This window comes from Myotis daubentonii, chromosome 3, assembly GCF_963259705.1.
Source record: "Myotis daubentonii chromosome 3, mMyoDau2.1, whole genome shotgun sequence".
Taxonomy (NCBI): domain Eukaryota; kingdom Metazoa; phylum Chordata; class Mammalia; order Chiroptera; family Vespertilionidae; genus Myotis; species Myotis daubentonii.
The window spans coordinates 40,444,892-40,465,080 of NC_081842.1; positions in this window are offsets into that span (position 1 = coordinate 40,444,892).

Here is a 20,189-nt window from a genome sequence, read left to right on the forward strand (position 1 = left end):
CAGGCTGTCCTCACATGGAAGTCATTACAAAGCCTCTCTTTCCCGCACTCCCTCTTCACTCTCTTTCTCCCTTTCACCAGGTTCACCTATTTGCTTTAAAATAACCCCTCAATTGAAAATTGAAAACAATTCCGGCCTTAGTCAGGATTTTCACCTTTATCCTGAGAACAATAGAAAACCATTTGGCAGACTTAATTAAATGAGTGGTCAGAGCAGGTTTTCTTTTTAAGTTTATTCTCATTGCTGCATTCAGAATGGTCTGAGAAGGAATGGACAAGAAAGATTTGGACAGAGAGTCAGGTGGTGATAGGTAAGAGAGATCATGGTGAACTGAAGTGGTGGTAGCAATAAGGTAGAAGGAGTATTGGACAGGTGTGGAAAGTATTTCTAAGGTAGAATTGATAGGTCTTGCTGATGGGTTGAATGATCTTTTACCCGCTCTGCATCCACCCCCTTGGGCATTTAACTTTGAAGTGTCCTCTGCCTCTGTCTCTGGGCTTGACCATGTGCCTGGCTTTGGGTAACAGAATGAAGCAGAAGTGCAAGTATGGTGCTTCTAAGTCTACAAGTCGAGAGGCCTTGCTCTTTCTTGTGTTTCTGTCATCTCCATGAGGACATTGCTGAGGTAGCTACTGGCATGGAACAGATACGTGGGCAGAGGCTTGAAGTGCCCAGTCAGCCCAGCTGAGACTCGTCTAGTCAACAGAGCCAAATATCAACAGTACAACGATTGAAATTTCTTTTGAGAGCCAAATTTTTTAAACTTAAACTGTATAGGTAGGTACATTGTTATTAACTTAATTAGGGTTCTCCTAAGGCTTAGGAAGAGCCACACTCCAGGGGCCAAAGAGCTGCATGTGGCTTGTGAGTTTTAAACCAATCCCTCATTGATTGATTTATATAATTTCTAGTGTTTCTGGTGTACAATTTTGCAATTAAATATACACATACACACATTTATGGCTCTATGCATTTTTTTGCCATTCTGACAAAAACAGGAATAATTTTGATTGCTTTACAAATAATAATAATAATAGCAATTACCTACGCTTTTTGCTCCAAAGTGACTTTTTAAAAAATCAGGTGTCTATACTTGCATATAAGGATTTCTGGTACCAATAATTAATCAGAAGCAACCCTATTATACAATGTGACTAGTAAGATTCAACTCAATGACCTATATATTTATGGTTCAAGACAGGGCACTCACACCAGTTGGCTATTGTTGTGTTTGCTGTTGTCATTTTTTATTTGACAATTTGAGGGAAAGGAGGTAAGTGCCCTGACTAAATAGTCAGGTACTGCATGTTTTAAAAATTCTTGTGGTACCAGTTGAAAAATTGCTGCCATAAACCATCAAGGTTTATCTTGTACAGCTTGTTGACTTTCTTCTTAAGTTTTTATATTGTCCTTTCTATTTAGCCTTAATCAGCTATAACAAGTTGTATTAATGAATGCATAGACTCCGCCCAGGCCTGCAAGGAGTAATTCCAGGGCAATTTTATCACCCATGACAGCCTAGGCCAGTGAGTTGAAGCTGATCGGAATACAGAGCCAAGATGATGTCATTTATCATTTCAGCTCAAGTCAGGAACAGATTTCTAACTGGATGGCTCCCATTATAGGGAAAACTGCTTATAGGGAAAACTGCTTATAGGGAGGATATAAATAATGAGTCAGCTATTCCTTTGGAAACTCCTCAGAGCAACCAAGAGAAGTCTCATTTTGGAAAGATATCTTCAGTCATCTGAGGGCTACAAGATCTACTATTGACATTTCTTTAAAAACTTGAAATTCTCTTGCACCTTTAGGCACAGCTCTCTGTGTGAGCGGCAAATTACTGTTTGGCTCTTGCACAAGAAATACAGTGCTGGGGACTCACATGGTACCCCTGTTTACAATTGTTGCTTCAGGTGGCAGAGTGGGGATAAAGCTTCTCCCTGAGGGATAGCTAGCACTTTTTCATGGATAGTTGAGATGCAGCAATAGGCTTGAATATGCCATTTCCAGTTGACATGTGAAGCTTGTTTGTTTTTTTGCACCATGTTAGGCAGTAAGTCTGAGTTGACCCAACCTCAAAAAGAGAATATCAGGCCAGAGTCATAAGACCTTCATGGATCAGAAGTTCAGTTGACAAGATTCTAATGGCAAGCTAATAGCCGCTTTTCGAAGGCATATACCTGTGATCTGTGTCAGGGAGGCAAGGAGTCCAAACCCCAGGTGGTACCTATGAATTCAGGCTGCCTCCCTTGCTTGAGACTCCAGGAGGCAAAATAGTCAGTTAGAGAGCATGGTAGCCCAACAGGTTCAGGAGGGTGGCGGAGACCCAAAGGTAGAGAGTGGGCCGTGGCTTTTCTGTTCCTTAATCTCAGTTTTTGGGTTGGGTGAAGAGACAGGGTGAAGATATTTTCTTTTTCATTGAGGTCTTAGGCTGAGTGATAAGATACAGAGGGCCACCACCAAATGGGACCCTAGAAAAGGGCATGGAGCTGGCAGCTTAGACGACGCCTAGCTTACATCTTAAGTGAAAGGTGCAAAATAAGTCATTGAGTTCATTTCAAGTCCAGGCCTTCAGGGTTGAAGAAAATACGTGCACTGGGGTCTAATCCCCCTGCCTGGATGAAATAGGATGGTGTTATTTGCATGGAGTGTCTGCTGTTCCTCTCTTTCCTGGAGAGATCAGGAAAAGAATCAACTCAGTCAAATTCCTTTTTTTAGAGTAAGCATGTATGCAATAATTTTTTAAATTGTAAAAATATCTTTGAGATAAATATATAGATTTCCAGCAGAGAAAGAACATTCCACAGATTGCATTTTGAAAATGCACTAGTGAACCTCTTGCTCATAATAGACCTTTTAATTTTTATTAAGTGGTATTTCATTTATAAAAGTGCTTTCATCCTTCTTCCTTTGACTTGTTCAGAACTTTAGTGGTGTATTACTTAAATGGATTATTAAAAATATGTTTGGGGTTATCAACCTTTTTACCAGCCAAAAATGTACACACAACCAATTTCTGGGCAAGCAATGTTATTGTCCCATGTCACACCTGTCAGAGAAAACCCAGTTTCATTTATCTCCTTTTTGCTGATGCCTGGTGAATATTCTCAGTCCGTGGTTCTCTCTTTAGTTGCACACCATTATCCAACTACTTACTAGTCATTTAAATCAGGACAGATATCTTAAAGATGACATTATCAACATCAAACATACACTTCTCTACCTCCTCCACCCCCAAATCTACTCCTCCTCCTTCATTCCTTCTCACCAGCATCATTCGCTTCATTACTCACATCTGATGTTGGTGATCAAAGTACTTCCATGTCCAAATTGGCCACTAATTCTTGCTAGTCCTCCCCCCCTCCCCCATAATCTCTCACATTGATCCCCTCTTTGTCATTCCCATGGCCTTTCCTTAATTCACGTTCTCATCTGGATTATCTAATAATTACCCGGATTGCCCGTCCCCATTCCAATATCCACTTTGCAACCCAAGCGATCTTTGTAAATATATAACTGCTCATTTTACTTAACTACTTAAAATGCAATGACTTCATGTCAGTGGAAACATTAGACTTTAATTCCTGGCATGGAGTGCCTGGTCCGTGTTCACCTTTTCAATTTATGTGCTACTGTGGTGCCTAATGCTGAACGTTTTCCTTTATCAAATACAGTAGGTCCTCAGGTTACGTCGGAGATCTGTTCCTATGGCGAGACATAACGCGATTTTTGCCGTAAGTCCGAACCCACCTACATAAGCACCTACATCACTCACATAGAGCACATACAAGGCAGTAATGAAGTGAAACAGTAAAAAAAAAGTTTAAAAGATAAAAATTCCTGACCTTGTGGTAAAAAATAATAAAAACCATAAAGCACATATGTACATACGTTGAAATGATGGAATTTTTAAAATAAATAAATGGGAGATGGCAACGTAACCATGAAACGACGTATGTCGAATCCAACGTAACCCGAGAACTGCCTATACAACCAATATGTTTGAAATGAGTTTGATTTGTGAGAATAGGATGCTAACTTATGTTTCTATATTTTAAATGGAGGAAATAGAGCTGATCGAGAGATCATTTGAAATGATTCAAAAGTCTGGTAAAAGGAACCAAAATGACTGCTATTTTAGAACTGAATATAGGATATATATCCTGCAAATTTTTCCTGTTTTTGTATACATTTATATAAAAAGTATTGCTAAAGTATATCATTATTGTTTGAAGAAAATATTTTTCATTACAATGATAAGAAATTGAAACTATTCTTCTTATGAAATTCAAGATCTATTATTATAAACACTGAAGAGAGTTTAAGGATTTAAGGAAATTTAGTGTGGTTGGAAGTATAAAACATGATTTGATAAGGATTTATCAAAAGAAATGTATAAAATTCACATTTGTTTTCTGATTTCTTAATGAGGACTTACCTAATTTAGATGTTTCTTATAGTTAGCTTAATGAAATCTATAATTCCTGAGTTCATGTGGAATTTAATGTAGTTCAAAATTTCAAGGTATCATATATACAATCTTAAAAAATAATTCAATTGATTTTTAAAAATGTATTTGAATATGTACATACATTTCAAAATCAAAATATATAAAAACTTTTGTCATGAAGTCTCCCTCTACCCTGGGTTTCATCTGCTCAGTCCCCTCTCGCAGCTCCAGTCAGGAAACCAGGACTATTAGCATCTTATGCCCTTTCCAAAGTCTCTATGCATATACAAGTAAATGCAAGTACATATTTTTTTAAATCCATTTCCTGTAGTATAACATATACATGGTGTCATGCATTCTGTGCTGACTTGTTTTCTGCATTGGAACCTTGGGAAATAAAATGCTAGAAGATTTCATGGAAGTATTAAGGATTTCTGGGATATATGTTCTTAATATTTTCTTATCTACTTAAGGATTATCCGAGGCAAATATTGAATCTGAGGTTGGACTCCCTGAGTCCTTGAGCAGGCTTTTAAGACTTTCTCTCCTCTCACAGACTTGCTTACATTTCTTAAATAGAGATTAAGTCTAATATAGACTCCAGGAATAAAACTGAAAGGTAAAACTATAACTAAGAATAGCAAATAACCTTAAATATGAATGACATTTATGTTACTTGTGACACAGTGCAATTGTGGGTACAATTAAGAATGTTCAAAGTCTAATCATATCAGGATGAAGTTTTAAAAAGTTGGCCATAATCATTCTTCCTCCACTGCCACCACCTCCTCCACTATCCCCCTCACCTTCCTGCCCCAACCTGTGCTGCTTTTCAGGACTTTAATGTGGAGGAGCCACATTTGTTTACCCAGAACTGCCCCAGGCACCCTCCCAGCTCAGGGCCCTGGAGTAGGTCACAGTACAGTACAGGGTAGAGAAGAAGGCTCTGGATTTGGAATCTGAAGCATGGGTTCTCACCCTGGCTCCCCCCTTTGTTAGCTGGGTAATCTTGTCAATTCATTTAGCTTTTAAAAAGTTTTGTAGGGCCCAATATTTTCATGTATAAACAAGGCTGATAACGTCCGTCCTATTTCCCTGCCAGATAGTGGGTAATACCGAGCATGAAATGTGGGCATGCCTCACAACCAGCACAGTGAGATGCAAATGTTGTTGCTGCCATACTTCATTGGGATTTCTGGGGAGTGCAAGGTTTTCGTAGTAGCTTTGTAAATGCTTGTGCCCAGCAGTGGGACAGTAAGACATTTTCAGGAAGATCAGCCTCCGTATTTGCCATCAGTTTATTTATAAGTTAGTAATATTTGTTCTACGGTTGTCCTTTAGTGTTTTCTTAGGCACATGCTGATCACTCTTTAGCAATATTTTGGTGGCAAATTTACCTTGTTTTGTAGGTTTTTATTTAAAACTAGAGGCCTGGTGCATGAAAATTCATGCATGGAGTGGGTGTCCCTCAGCCCGGCCTGCCCCCTCTCACAGTCCAGGAGCCCTCAGGGGCAGGAGGTGACCTAGCGATCAGGGGAAGGTGATGCCCCATCACACCTCTGCTGCTGCCACTGCCAGCAGCGCAAGACTCGGCCGGCCCTGGTTACCTGAGCCTTGGGCTGGCCCTGGGCAGCTGGGCAGCCGCCATCTGAGGCTTGCCTGCGCCTCTGCTGGTCCTGCTTGCCTGAGCCTCAGTCAGTGGGGGGTGCAGGAGGACCCAAGGCCCTCGGCTGAGGGGACTGGGCACCGCCATCTTGTGGCTGTGGGCGCCACCATCTTGTGAGGTTGTGATGGTCAATTAGTATATTCCCTCTTTATTATGTAGGATAGCCTTTTGACAGGTACTCCAAAATGTTTAGGTTTCTTCCAAAGGCTACTTCTCTCCCTGTAAGACATGATGCAAACCCTCAGGTGTGTCAAGGGGACCTGATATTTGGGAATGCAGCCCAAAATGGGGGGTAAACTTGATCTAAGGCTAAGACTGATGGTCAGAAAGATCCATAAGGAAAGTTGGAAAAAACTCTGAAGAGTGTTCTCAATCCATATGTTTGTAACTACCCTATATAACAAAAGCCCAGGAAGTTTAACCCTTTAGAGCAGCAATTTTCAAGAGGTGTGCTGCTAGAATTTTTAAAACATGCACTACCTGACTATTTAGTCAGGGGCACTGACATCTTTTCCCTTAGATTGTCAAATAAAAAAATGACAATGGCCAACACAATAATGGCCACCTGGTGTGATTGAATCGAAATCTTAACTAATTTTTTTGTCAGATTGGCAAAAAATATGTTATTTTGGTGTGCTGCAGAATTTTAATAATTAGTTTATGTGTGCCATGAGATGAAAAAGGTTGAAAATCGCTACATTAGAGACTGGGATTCTAGGTCCATGAAAATGTACGGAGCAGTAGGGGTGGGGGTCAGGATAGCTCTGAGTGAATTCTCCTGAAATTTCAGGACATTTTAAATGTCCTGTTCTTACAGACACTTTGAACTTCTAGCTGCTACCTTAGCTTTGGAGACCCAGAGCATTTTCAGAGGGTCTTGGGACAAGTTGAAGCTCCTCAGGACAGCATCGTGGAACCAATGTGGAGTCCTGTGTCCACCTAAATTTCAGTAGGGCTCTAAGTGTGGAGCTCTGAAGCCGATGTTGTAGATGTGGCGTGAATGAGGTTCTCTGACTTATTTATTTTCTGTAGGCCACAATAAGATCGTTCAGGTCGTGTGGTCTGAGAAGTCACACTGTGGGCTCAGTGGCCTTGTCTTGGAACTGTGCCACCAAGTCATAGGCTGTTTGAGGTCCAGTGAGACTGTGGATGGGGAGGGTCTGTGTAAACGTGGGGTGCTCCTCAAGGACGGGTGTTCTTATTCCTAACAAATGCTATTCCAGGGCTGCATTTAGGGGTAGGCAGAGTTCAGGGCCATTTAGCAGGGGACAGCGGGCTGGCTCTGTGTCTCTCACTTCCTTTTAGAATCAGTGCAACAATACTTCTCAATATTTCTCCTCAGTCTGTGGGGATGTTTTGCATATTTAGTCTTGAAAAGAGCCCACACTGTCGCCACTCACCCGGCATCCCTGACCACAACATTTGCATTGCTTTTGAAATTCTAACAAATGAAGTCAACTTTCCTCAGTGGATGTTTCTCCCTGTATTGTGTGTTTTCTCTAGCCGCACCCTCTTCTCACTGGACACCATGCCACTGCTTTCACCACATGAGTGGACTTCCCAGGCCTCTTCTCTACACTGGCTCTTTAAGCAGACATTTACAGCAATTATTCTATTCAGTTTCATTGCTGTGCTCTCTATAGGAATAGCTATCCTGAAGGAGAGATTGGTTATGTTGAGTTTTGTGTCTGTTTCCTGGTTCCTAGAATGATACCTTCACTCCCTCTTCCTCTCTGATCTCGTATCCTGCTAGGGATGGCATGAGGAATTCCGATAACATTTACCTGACCTCTCTTTCTGTGGCAGGAAAGGAAATGGAACACCAAACGCCAGATATTCCAGGTGGAGTCATTCTGTCAGTACAATCAATTTTCAATTAATAACCTACTATTTATAAATATCATTGCAAAGAAAATCGAGACCATTCATTTTCTCTAAAACATCTTTTGTGTTCTAACAAATGTCCCATTTCTTAGTACTTTATACTTCTGATTGATTTTGATTATATATTTGTAGAAGGTTTATTTTTCCCCTGAAGAGAAATAAAAAGTCCCTAAACATTTTTATTTTGTCTCTTTGTTCAGGGAGTCTCTTAAGTAGTCACACTTGCACATAAATGAATGAATACTGAGAATGCTTGCCCCAGGTGGGAGGCCACCGGAATTTTCTTGCTCTTCCAGCTGTCTCTACTTGGGAGTGTTCTTTCTGTCCTCCACTGTTGACCCCAAAGCTACTTGTGGGCCTTCCCCATTCTGTGGGAGGCCAGCCCCTGCTTCCTGGTCTAACTTTAATGTAATCTAGGGCAGGGTTGGCGGGGGTGGAGGCCTGGTCAGCCTGACAATAGCAGGGATGAGGGCAAGAACAAGAACTTGAGCTGCTGTTCCTGCTTATCTGCTGCTCTGGTTCTAGCATAGTCTTATTCTGATTCTCTCCTTCCACACAGCCCCCTTCCTGGAAGACCTACTCCAGTGCTTGCCATAACAAGGGACATCTGGTGCTTTGTGGACTCACTCTGCAGCAGAAACTCTCACTCCATTCATGGTGTCTCGAATGGCCTATCAATGACAACTAAGTAGTCTATGTATCCTTGTGGGGTTAGGTCTTCATGGGCAGTCTTCTACAAGTCCAGAGACTCACTGAAATTATACAGAAGAATTTTGTTTGAATGTGCATACATACATACATTCCTGTGGAGAGTTCATAGCTTTTATCAGATTCTCAGTGAGCTATATGACCCAAAGATATTTTAAAAGTCCAATAAATAACTACTGATGTGGTAGTGAATGACGTGGAGGTAGTGTTTAGTTCAACAACAAATGTTTATTGAGCACCTACAATATGCCAGGTACAGTTCTAGGCTCTGTGAACACCCCCTGACAACTCCAATCCTTACCTTATGACGTTTACATTTCAGTTGGGAGGAGACAGCAGGCAGTATACATAACACATTCTAAAGTATATTGCTCTAACTGGTTTGGCTCAGTGGACAGAGCATCAGCCTGCGGACTGAGGGGTCCCAGGTTCGATTCCAGTCAAGGGCATGTACCTTGGTTGCGGGCACATCCCCAATAGGGGTGTGCAGGAGGCAGCTGATCGATGTTTCTCTCTCATTGATGTTTCTAACTCTCTGCCCTTCTCCCTTCCTCTCTGTAAAAAATCAATAAAATATATAAAAAAAACAAAGTATATTAAAGGGTGTAAGTGCCATCTACACTAATGAAAGACAAACATGCAAATTTACCATACCTTCACTATGCTTTAAGCCACGCCCACCAGCCAATCAGAGCGACTATATGCAAATTAACCCAACCAGGATGGCAGCTGGCAGCCACAGAGCTGGAGCAAGCAGGAGGCTTGGTTGCCCCAATGATGGAAGAAGCCAAGCTTCCCGCCGGCTCTGAGCTCCACTCAAAGCCACAAAGTTTCAATTATAGAAGGTAAATAAACCCAAAATACCTGCTTTCAGCCGGCGGTGGCCAGAGAGCTGGAGTGAGCAGGCGGCTTGCATTGCCCCTGGTGATGGAGGAAGCCAAGCTTCCCTCCCGCCTGCCCTGGCCAGCTCTGAGCTCCTCTGAAGGCTACAAAGTTTCAATTATAGAAGGTAAATAAATCCCAGAATTAAAAAGAAAAAAAGGAGAGGCTGGGAGCTTCCGTTGCCAGGGTGCTTGGCCAGCCTGAAAACGGCCTCAGCCCCTCACCCAGGCTGGCCAGGCACCCCAGTGGGGACCCCCACCCTGAAGGGGGTGTGACCAGTCTGCAAACACCCATCAGCCCATCACCCAAGCTGGCCAGGCACCCCAGCAGGACCCCCACCCTGATCCGGGACACCCTTCAGGGCAAACCAGCTGGCCCCCACCCATGCACCAGGTCTCTATCCTATATAATAAAAGTGTAGTATGCAAACTGACCCTAACAGCAGAAAGACTGGGAATGACTGGTCACTATGACACACACTGACCACCAGGGAGCAGACGCTCAATGCAGGAGCTGCCCCCGTGGTCAGTGTGCTCCCACAGGGGGAGCTCTGCTCAGCCACAAGCCAGGCTGCCGGCTGCCAGTACAGCAGTGGTGGTGGGAGCCTCTCCCACCTCAGCAGTGCTAAGGATGTCGACTGCAGCTTAGGCCTGCTCCCCACTGGCAAGTGGACATCCCCCGAGGGCTGCCAGGCTGCCAGAGGGATGTCTGATTGCCATCTTAGGCCCAATCCCCTGGGGAGCGGGCCTGAGCCAGGAGGTGGTCATCCCCTGAGGGGTCCCACACTGCGAGTGGGCACAGGCCGGGGTGAGGGACCCCTCCCCGAGTGTACAGATTTTTGTGCACCAGGCCTCTAGTGGGAAAATAAGCAGAGTAGTGGAGATCAGGGCTGTGGTGGGGGGAGAAGTGTTGCTATGATTGAGGGCAGACCTCATTGAGAAAGTCACAGTTTAATGAAATCTTGAAGAGGGAGGAATCATATCAGGGAAGAGTGTTTCAGGCAGAAGGAACAGCTAGTGCAGTGACTCTGAGATAGGAGTAAACCTGGCATGTTCAGAGTGGTGGACTGGAGTGAGTGAGGAAAAGTGGCAATGAGTCAGAGGGTTATAGGGTGTGTGTGTTTGTGTGTGTGTGTGTGTGTGTGTGTGTGTGTATGTGTGCCTGCACATGTGTATATGTAAGAGGAGGAGTCTTGTATATCTCTGTGCATGACTTTGGGGAGCCCTTGGAGAGGAGAGACATAATCTGCTTAGGTTATAAGAGGATTGCTTTAGCTAATGTGTTAAAAACAGACTGAGGGGGCAAAGGGCAAGAACAGAGAGACCAGGTTGCTGCTCAGTCATCCAGGAAAGAGAGGACGATGGTGTGGGTCAGGTTGCAGCAGCATGCTGGAGCTGGTTGCATTTTGAATATATTTGGAGGTAGAGCCAACAAGGTTTGCTGACAGATGACTTGTAGATTGTCAGAGAAAGAGAGGGTCAAGGATGACTCCGAGGCTTTTGGTTTGAATAACTGAAATGGTGCAGTTCATAGGAAAAGGTAGAGCTTTTAGGTGAGACAGGACTTGGGTCTCAGTTCTGCTACTTATCAGCTGTATTGTGACCTGACTCGTGGGCAGTTAACCTGTGAGTCTCAGTGTTTTCATTTGCAGGATGGGGACAGTCATATCTATGTCATAGGGATGGCATGAGGAACTCCGATAACATGCCTGTTGTACATTGCATTCAATAGATGCTAATCCCTTTCCCCAACTGTCTATTAGAATGGAAAGAGGAAAGAAGGGAGAGAGAGAGGAGATGTGGGTGAGTGGCGGCCCCACCTGAATGCCTGCTCAATAGGACCCTGCCTTTCTGGCTCCATTGTTTAAATATGTTGTGTAGTCTCTGGGGGTTTATCCTTACATCAGCCCCACAGTTTTTTCTGCCAGGTACGTGGGCCTACTAACTCGGGGTTCACATTAGATATTATCTTTAATGCATTATTTTATTGTCATTTACATTAAAAAACATGTTCCTTACAGTGAAGAAGGAATTCTTATCTGATACTGTCTGTTATCTATGTGCATTGTCCACAAGCAGGCCTAACTAATAGGGATTTTTGTTTTGATGATTAGGTTATTTGTGTATTTAACATTTTATGTTATGCAGAAATCCTTGGTGAGTTATTTATAGCCGTTGAATGATGTTTTATTGATATTTGAGGTGATTAGTGAGGATTTTGGGGTGGGTTGGGCATGCATTATCATTTTTCCCACTTAAGACAATGAAATGTAGTCTGCTACTAACTGATTATTAGTTACTAAGCATGCTTTCAACAGTGGCTAGGTTTTGGATAAGGGATACCACATTAAGAATTTAACAGACAAGAGAGGAGTGAGTTTGAACTGTTTGGGTTATAAGGATACATCCTGTTTCCTTTATTTAAAGGTCCTCACTTCCAACCATTTTAAATTTTCTGAAATTAGAGTGTGTTTTGTGACCAAGATATACATTTAATATGATAATATATCTGTTAGGGTTTTTGATATCTATAATAATAAAAGCATAATATGTTAATTAGACCAGACAGCCGAACGACCTTCCAGACGTCCTTCCAGATGACCTTCCAGATGAAGTCGCGGCTGTGAGGGCTGAGCCACTTGCACAAATTTCAATAAATGGCACCCCTCCTCTCTATTCCAATTTAAAACCAATTGAAAAGTGAGTCAAGAGAATATGCCAGTAGAGAGTATGCTGTCAGTTTCATTGGTGATAGATTGGGGGAGGTAACTTGCTTTGTGTATTCTAAACATAACAGTTTCTAGGTTGATGTCTCCTATTGACCTGGGTGGAGAAAGGAGACTGCCCGTACCTGGGACTGTGGTTAAATAGCTTCACCAACTGAGAAATGAGGTCCAATGGCTCTGGTCCTCCAACTGACTGAGTCACCCACCCCCAGGGTGGGAGGTGAGAGGCAGTGGCAATCCAGGGGTGTCAGAAATTTTCTCTCTAGCATTACAGGATTGAGAGTCACTTTAAGTGTCTTTAAGAGGCTAGCAACTCCCTTTCAGTGGGGAAATGGTGTAGCGCCTCCTGGAGGCCCTAGGTTAGCCAGTTTTGGGCAGAGGGGTAGTTAGGTGCCTCTTGTCCAGGAAAAAGATGTAATTCCTATTTTTACGTTTTGAGTTTCTAAAAGGAGACACTATTTAAGGAAGCTCTGAGAGAGAAGTTAGGGATAGGTGAGTACTTGATTGTCCTGTCCTTTTGAAAACTAGTCTCATTGCCAAAATATTTTTATTACGCTCCGGTATGTATGTATGTATGTTTGGGGAGGGGTTGGTGGTTGAAGGGATAGATGGAGAAAAATACATAAATATTTTATTTTTAGAAAATGTAAAATGAAGGTATAAATAGATGTGGCCTTAACTATTTTTAATTATTTTTAAAATAGATATATACTCAAACAGTTCAAAAGAGGATAAAAACAGTCTTTCTCTTTTTCTAAGTTCTCTTAGAGGCAACTATTACTAGGTTTTTGTGAGTCCTTCCAGAAATACAGGTGGGGCAAAAATAGGTTTACAGTTGTGAGGACATGAAACAGTTTATTGTATTATTAATTATTGTATTATTTTCATACAACTGTTGACCTATTTTTGCCCCACCCTGTATTTATGCATGAAAAATATTTTGTTTTGTACAAATGATTATTATAGATGCTTCCAGAGAAATACATTGGATGGACTTTATTAATCTTACAGACATTTATGACATATAACCTATGTGGTACCTGTCGATAGGAAAAATCCTTTTAATTAAATATGCAATTATTAATTGATACCTTAAAATCTGTTAAAGAGGAAAGAATCCAAGTAGAATGGTTATTGAAAAGAGCATCAGTTGTACCAATGTGTTTCAAAGTGTATACTACAGATTTGTTTTTCCTGCAGTGTCTCTGCGATACATGCTTCTACGGTTGCCAGGTAATAGAAAGAATAAGAACAAAAATGTATAGAGACGTGAAATGGAATTATTATTGCAGATTTTCTCCGCAGAGGACATTCATTGTTACCACTGTTTCCTTAGGGTAATTTGGAAATTCAGGCTCCAGATATAAAAGGCAGATAGATATATTCTTTTTGGTTCACTGATACTTTTCTCGAAGTATGCCTTTACCTTCTTAGGAATTACATTGTATGGTGTCCTAAAAACTGAATTTGAAAGCTAAGCACTGGAGTGAATTTCTAAATAATAATATTTGTTGCATTCTGGCAGGAGTGCTGTGAGAATGAGGTACAAATGTAGTCACATTTTAAGAACATTTAGATCCTGTTCATAAGAGTAAGTCAAGACAAAAGTTGCACAAATCCCTACTTTTAGTATTCTTAGGTTTCAATTTTTTTTCAACCATAACAGTCAAAGCAGGTGTTGGCGGGGAAGCAGCCTGGAGAAATGGATAATGTTCTGCACTAGTAATAGATGTGAGTTGTTTCCCGGCCCTACCTCCTCATAGATGACTTTGATTTGACCAGTTATTCAAACTCTCCAGATGTCAGGTTTTTTATTTGTCAGATTGAACAGGTAATCTCTCATGTTGCTTTCAAATATAACATTCTATTGTGTTAGAAAAGGACTTAAAATAATTCATACTCTCCTCATTAAAAAAAAACCTGTGAGTTCTAGACTGAGCTTCTTGCCTGATAATTTAAATTACTGCATCTCTCTCAAAATGCTTAGCAGCTGGGTAGTCATACTCATAACAGATCTTATTTAGTTATTCCTCAGTAGCACAACTAATTGCACCTGAAGGCTTTTAGGTTACCCACTAAAATCACACAACTTGTAGGACTTTCTCATGGATTATGTATTTATCTTTCTAACTTACTGCTTCCCTCATCAGCCACAGACTTAGTGAGATTAAGCTGAGATTTTAGGAATTAATTTAGGAATAATTTACTATTATTGCTGAATGCCTTTTTAATCAATGACAACTACATTAAAAAATTTTAGTGAAATATAACACAATATAGAAAAGAGCACAAATCAAGAGTTAGAGCTCAGCGAGTTATTATTAGGGGACCATGCCCATGTAGTCACTACCCAAGTCAAGAGCTAGTACATGGCCCTAACCGGTTTGGTTCAGTGGATAGAGCATCAGCCTGTGGACTGAAGGGTCCCAGGTTCGATTCCAGTCAAGGGCATGTACCTTGATTGCAGGCACTTCCCCAGTAGGGGGTGTGCAGGAGGCAGCTGATCGATGTTTCTCTCTCATCGATGTTTCTAACTCTCTATCCCTCTCCCTTCCTCTCTGTAAAAAATCAATAAAATATATATTTTTAAAAAAGAGCTAGTACATGGCCAGTGCCCCAGGACCTTTCCTCTGTACCTTTTGCTTTTTTAAATACGACTAAACTCTCTTAGGAGGATTAAATGGCAGAGTGGTCTTGCCTGTTTCTGGACTTTATATAAGTGAAAGCCATATAGTCTGTATTTTGTATCTTACTTCTTTCATTCAACTTGTTTGTGAGAGTCATTGTTGCTGCATGTACTTGTAGTTCTTTCATTCTGTCTGGTATTCTATTGTATGGCATAGTAATTTATGAATTGATTTTACTATTAATAGAGATTATGATTGTTTTAGTTTGGGGCTATTAAGTATGGTGCTGCTATGAAAATTTTTGTACACGTATTTGGGGCACATGTGCACACTTGTATATTAAGCATATATCAAAGTGGAGGTTTGTTGGATCATAAGATACATGTATGTTCAAATTTGGTAGAATCTCAGTCAGTTTTCCAAAGCGGCTGTCTTGGTCAGTGTGGGTGGCTATGACAAAATACCATAGACTGGGTGGCTTATAAACCACGCCAGCATGGTCAAGTTCTGGTGAAGATATAGACTGATAACTTCTCGACATACCCTTACATGGCAGAAGAGAGCACGGGAGCTCTTAGGGGTCCCTATTATAAAGGTACTGATTTCATTCATGACGGCTCCCACATCATGATCTAATTACCTCCCAAAGGCCCCTACCTCTTAATCCCATCACACTGGGGGTTAGGATTCAACATGAATTTTGGGGGGGACACAAACTTTCAATCCATTGTAGTGTTTGTGCTAATTTATACAATCATAGGCAGTATATGAGAATTTCCATTGCTCCAAATTCTTGCCAACATTTGGGATTTGTAGTCTTAAATTTTAGACATTCCTGTGAATGTGTAGATCTTGTGATTTTTAATTTGCATTTCCATGATTACTGGCAAGGTTAAGGTATTAGTTAGGGTTCTGCAGAGAAATAGAACCATGAGGGAATATCCTATATTACAAAAGCCTAATAAGCTAAGTGTTCAGTTGTCCGGTCGTCCGTTCAACCAAAGCGTAATATGCTAATGATATGCTAAGGCTGCTCAACTGCTTGCTATGACATGCACTTACCACCAGGGGGCAGACAGTCAACCAGTCAGCCAGTTGCTATGACAGGCACTGACCACCAGGGAGCAGACGCTCCTACTGATAGGTTAGCTTGCTGCTGGGGTTCGGTCGATCAGGACTGAGCGAGATGGGCCAGATATGCCCTGGAGCCCTCCCGCGGTCCCTTCCCAGCTGGCCAACATCCCACATCCCTCCCTGGCCCCTGTCATGCACTGGTGGGTTCCCTCAGCCTGGCCTGCGCCTTCTCACAATCTGGGCTGAGGGACCCCCACTCCCCTCCCCGAGTGCATGAATTTTGTGCACTGGGCCTCTAATATAATTATAATTATATATATTTATTATGAGGAATTGGCTCATGTGATTATGGAGGCTGAGAAGTTCCATGATCTGCCAACTCTAAACTAGAGGCCCAAGAAAGCCAATGGTGTAATTCAGTTTGTATATGATCACTGGAGAACCAGAGGAGTTGATGGTGTAAATCCCATTTGAGGATCAAAGAAGATGTGATGCCTCAACTGAAAGGGTGAGGCAGAAATAAATGGTATATTCCTTCACAAATACAGACACTCCCCACATGTCCACACACTCTCCTTTTGTTCTCTCACTCACACACTATCTTGCAGCTGGCCGTCCTGTCAGCAGCCATCTTGGATTTCTCCGCTATTCATCACTTTGAATATTTCTTGCCAGTCCCTTCTGGCCTGCAAAGTTTCTATTGAGAAATCAGCTGACAGTCATAAGGGCATTCCCTTGTAGGTAACTAACTGCTTTTCTCTTGCTGCTTTTAAGATTCTCTCTTTGTCTTTAGCCCTTGGCATTTTAATTATGATGTATCTTTACATAATTAACAAAGAGGTGTGGTCCTCTTTGGGTTCCTCTTGTTTGGGACTCTATGTAATTCCTAGACTTGTAAGCTATATCTTTCACCAGGTAGGGAAATTTTCTGTCATTATTCTTCAAACATGTCCCCAATATCTTGCTCTTTCTCCTCCTCTGGCACCCCCACAATGCAGATGTTGGTTGGGACACTTGAAGTTGTCCTAGAGGCTGCTTACACCATCCTCACATTTTTTTATTCTTTTTGCTTTTCTGGTTGGATGCTTTTTGCTTCCTCATATTTCAAATCGCTGATTTGATTATCAGAATCCTCTACTCTAGTGTTGAATCCCTGTATATTATTCTTTATTTCAGTCAGTGTATGCTTAATTTCTAACTGGTCCCTTTCCATTTTTTTTTGGAGGTTTCTAGAAGATTCTTAAGTAACCTTATAACTGTAGTTTTGAACTCTATATTCAGTAGTCTGCTCTCTTCCATTTCTTTCATTTGTGACATGTTTCTTTGTCTTTGCATCTTGGCTGCTTCCCTGTGTCTGTTTATATATATGTATTGGGTAGAGCTGCTATGTCCCCTTGAGCTGGTAGAGTGGCCTTCTGTAGTAGGTGTCCTATAGGGACCAGTCACCTGAGCTGGGTCCTCTAGGTGCAACCCTTTGTGGGCTGTGAACACAGTCTTGTTGTAGTTGAGACTTGATTGCTGTTGGTGTCACTGGGAGGAATTGACCTCCAGGCCAATTGGCTCTGAGAACCAATTGCAACTACAGCAGAAGAGCTGCTGTGCAGGAGACACCCTTGTGGAGCAGGACTTATTTCAGTGGAGCTTTGGTGCTCACTGAGTCTGCCCCTTGAGTGTGTCACTCATGGATGTGTAGACTTGTAATCTGGTATGGTCTGACACTGACCACTGGGTACACTGGCTCTTGGGTCTTCAGGGAGGTGCACAGTCAGCCACTGCCTGGGGCCACCCAGAAGGAGCTACAGAGAGATCTACAGATTTTTCCTCTTTGTATGAGGTTTGGAAGTGCCCAGATGAGAAGCCCAGCTCTGAAGCAAGGCAGGCTGGTGCTGGTGCTGGGTTTTGGGCCTATTATTGATAGATTTGAGACTCCCTGACCTAGCACAAGAACAATGATCTCTGTGAGCACCTCCATCTGGGAGAAAGCCACACCTGAGCTCCTGCTCTGATGCCAGACAATCCAGTTCCTCCTCATATGTGCCTGTGTCCCCCAAAGCCTCACCTTGGTGCTAGAGTTTAGAGGAAGCAGGACCTTGTAAGTTCAGCTTGTGATGCTGGTTTTTTAAGGGGAACAGTTGGGTCTCCAGTAGGCTCTGTGTCACTGAGCCCCAATCCACACTGGTTTTTATAGCCCATAGTTCTTACTGCTCATAGAGACTTCTTTCCCAGTTCTGGGACCCTGGGCTGGGAGTCTGGTATGGGGCTGGGACCCCTTGCTCCTCCGGGCAGCCTATTCAGAGAGAGGATCTCTCTTTTGATTAAAAAAGCGGCACATGTGGGTGCCAGACCAGCCAGGTGTATGCCTTCGTAGGACATCTTTTGTCTTTTAGTTGAATGATTTAGCTTATTTATATTTTTGTAATCACTTATATAATTGGGTTTAAACTACTATCTTACTGTGTATTTTCTATTTGTACCATTTATGCTAAGTTCCTTTAAACTCTTTTTTGTGTGTCTCCTTTTGTATTGTTTTTACTAGTTTATTAGAGGCCCAGTGCATAAAAATTTGTGCACTCAGTGGAGTCCTTCAGCTTGGCCTGTGCCCTCTCGCAGTCCAGGAGCCCTCAGAAGATGTCCAACTTAGGCCCAGGGGGAGCAGGCCTAAGCCGTCAGTCAGTCATACTTAGTGCTGCCACAGAGGCAGAAGAGGCTCCCGCCACCGCAGCTGCGCTTGCCAGCCATGAGTCCAGCTTCTGGGTGAGTGGTGCTCCCCCTTTGGGAGTGCACTGACCAGCAGGGGGCAGCTCCTGCATTGAGCATCTGCCCCCTGGTGGTCAGTGCATGTCATAGCGACCAGTCATTCAGATGTTCGGTCGATTTGCATATTAGCTTTTTATTATATAGGATTTTTTCCTCTTATTATCTTAGTAGTTAAACACTCTTTTTACTCTTTTTTGAATTTTTTTATTATTTTTTTTACTGGTAAATATCTGTATTATATCATGAATCTTTGACTGGAAGTCTAATCTAAATTTGTGCTTTTACCACTTTCTAACAATGCAAGGATCTTAGTATATTTTAACTCCAGTAACCCTCCTCTCAATTTGCCCATATATTTGCCCCTTTCATTGTTGCTGTGTCTGAGCCTGTGCATTTCCATTTGTGATTTTATTTCTCTAAAGAATACCTTTTGCCCTGGCCGGTTTGGCTCAGTGGATACAGTGTCCACCTGTGGACTGAAGGTTCCTGGGTTTGATTCCGGGCTACGGGCTCCATCCCCAGTTGGGGGCGTGCAGGAGGCAGCTGATCAATGATTCTCTCTCATTGATGTGTCTCTTTCCTTCTCACTTCCCCTCTGAAATCAAGAAAAATATCTTAAAAAAAGAAAAGAATACCTTTTGGTATTTCTTTTTTAAAAAGTTTGCCAGTGATAACTCCGTTTTTATTTGCCTGTTAATATCTATATGTCACTTTATTCTTAAAGGATATTTTGCTGGCAATAGACCTCTTGGCTGGTAGTTAACATTTTCAATTTACAAAGTTGGGGGCAAAAGGTAGTTGGTTTAAGTTGTACCAGGGAGGTTAAGGAAAGATTCTTGATAAAGAAGTTACTGACCATGATGCAGTATGTTATACAGTATATTCTTCAGACTGCTAATTCCATAGGCTTCTTTAACAAAAAAGAACTTCAAGATCTCATAATTTTGTGATTCCTTTATAGCTTTTATTGAAATTCATAGTACATTTTAGACCCTGAAGAGGCCACTGTAATAAAATCCATTCAACTTTGTTAAATTCAACATCCCCCAAAATATTTTGTCAGTAAACAATTGTCCTGCGCCATCTCTCATGAACATTTCAAGCATTTGGTGATGCGAAGCATGCAAGGGGAGACCCTTTTTAAGGGCTTCATGGCCCTGGGATGCAAATAAAAATTTCTGTGTGCGGTTTTGTTTTTCTAAGATTAGGCTATTCTCTGTCACCAGAAATGCTCTTAAATCTGTTGTTGGAATTTCTAGCTATGGACAAAGTTTTTCATGGAACTCAATTTCATAACTGTAGTCATGACGTAGTGTGGCTAGTATATAGAAGCAGTTCTAGTGGAAATGGGTGAAGTTCCTATAAATCAAGATTTGTTCTGGGTTAGAGATTTACAGAACCTCCAAGAGAGGGCAT